Here is a 2,025-nt window from a genome sequence, read left to right as displayed (position 1 = left end):
TGGTTCCTCATTGGGGAACTCATTGGAGGCCAGTGGACGTCCATTGAGGTCTTCCTCAGTGGCGTTCACTGCCTCTTCCTCCTCTCCTAATTCGGCCATGTTGATGGCCTTGCACTCTCCTTTTGGATTTTCTTCTGTATTGCTTGGGAGAGTACTAGGAGGGAGTTCAGTAATTTTCTTGCTCAGCTGTCCCACTTGTGCCTCCAAGTTTCTAATGGAGGACCTTGTTTCAGTCATGAAACTTTGAGTGGTTTTGATTAGATCAGAGACCATGGTTGCTAAGTCAGAGGTATTCTGCTTAGGACTCTCTGTCTGTTGCTGAGAAGATGATGGGAAAGGCTTGCTATTGCTAAACCTGTTTCTTCCACCATTATTATTGTTGAAACCTTGTTGAGGTTTCTGTTGATCCTTCCATGAGAAATTTGGATGATTTCTCCATGAAGGATTATAGGTGTTTCCATAGGGTTCTCCCATGTAATTCACCTCCTCCAGTGAAGGGTTCTCAGGATCATAAGCTTCTTCCTCAGATGAAGCTTCTTTAGTACTGCTTGGTGCATTTTGCATTCCAGACAGACTTTGAGAAATCATATTGACTTGTTGACTCAATATTTTATTCTGAGCCAGTATGGCATTCAGAGTGTCAATCTCAAGAACTCCTTTCTTCTGACTAGTCCCATTGTTCACAGGATTTTTTTCAGAAGTGTACATGAATTGGTTATTTGCAACCATTTCAATTAGCTCTTGAGCTTCTATAGGCGTCTTCTTCAGATGAAGAGATCCTCCAGCAGAGCTATCCAAAGACATCTTAGACAGTTCAGAGAGACCATCATAGAAAATACCTATGATGCTCCATTCAGAAAGCATATCAGAAGGACACTTTCTGATTAATTGTTTGTATCTTTCCCAAGCTTCATAGAGGGATTCTCCTTCCTTCTGTCTGAAGGTTTGGACTTCCACTCTAAGCTTACTCAATTTTTGAGGTGGAAAGAACTTTGCCAAGAAGGCATTGACTAGCTTTTCCCAAGAGTCCAGGCTTTCTTTAGGTTGAGAGTCCAACCATGTCCTAGCTCTGTCTCTTACAGCAATAGGGAATAGCATAAGTCTGTAGACCTCAGGGTCAACCCCATTAGTCTTGACAGTGTCACAGATTTGCAAGAATTCAGCTAAAAACTGATGAGGATCTTCCAATGGAGGTCCATGGAACTTGCAATTCTGTTGCATTACAGAAACTAATTGAGGCTTAAGCTCAAAGTTGTTTGCTCCAATGGCAGGGATAGAGATGCTTCTCCCATAAAAGTTGGGAGTAGGTGCAGTAAAGTCACCCAGCACCTTCCTTGCATTGTTGGCATTGTTGTTGTTTTCGGCTGCCATGGGTTCTTCTTCTTTGAAGATTTCTGTTAGGTCCTCTACAGAGAGTTGTGCTTTGGCTTCTCTTAGCTTTCTCTTCAAGGTCCTTTCAGGTTCAGGATCAACCTCAACAAGAATGCTTTTGTCTTTGCTCCTGCTCATAAGAAAGAGAAGGGAACAAGAAAATGTGGAATCCTCTATGTCACAGTATAGAGATTCCTTTAGGTGTCAGAGGAAAAGAAAAGTAGAAGACAGAAGTAGAAAATTCGAACTTATCAAAGGAGATGGAGTTCGAATTTTGCATGAAGGAATAGTGTTAGTCCATAAATAGAAGGATGTGAGGAGAAGGGAAGTAATTTTCGAAAATTGAGTGAAAGATTTTGAAAATATTTTTGAAAAACTTTGATTGATAATTTTTGAAAACAAAAGTGGGAAAGAAATCAAGTGATTTTTGAAAAAGATTTTGAAATTAGAAATCAAAAAGATTTGATTGAAAGCTATTTTAAAAAGATGTGGTTAAGAAGATATGATTGATTTTAAAAAGATGTGATTGAGAAGATATGATTTGAAAAACATTTTAAAAAAAAGATTTGATTTTGAAAATTAAAAACTTGGCTAACAAGAAAAGATATGATTCAAACATTAAACCTTTCTCAACAGAAAAGGCAACATACTTGA

General features: G+C 38.8%; 1 non-coding gene across 1 annotated transcript; it reads left to right on the top strand.

The window, feature by feature from the left end:
• Positions 1–858: 858 nt before the first annotated feature.
• LOC112713983 (small nucleolar RNA R71) lies at positions 859–966 on the top strand. The gene has a single exon (XR_003158942.1). It is a non-coding gene; the product is annotated as a small nucleolar RNA R71 (small nucleolar RNA).
• The last annotated feature ends 1,059 nt before the right edge of the window (positions 967–2,025 follow it).

The sequence above is a fragment of the Arachis hypogaea genome, chromosome 9 (genome assembly GCF_003086295.3).
Source record: "Arachis hypogaea cultivar Tifrunner chromosome 9, arahy.Tifrunner.gnm2.J5K5, whole genome shotgun sequence".
Classification (NCBI taxonomy): Eukaryota; Viridiplantae; Streptophyta; class Magnoliopsida; order Fabales; family Fabaceae; genus Arachis; species Arachis hypogaea.
This window is presented reverse-complemented; position numbering and strand designations above follow the sequence as displayed.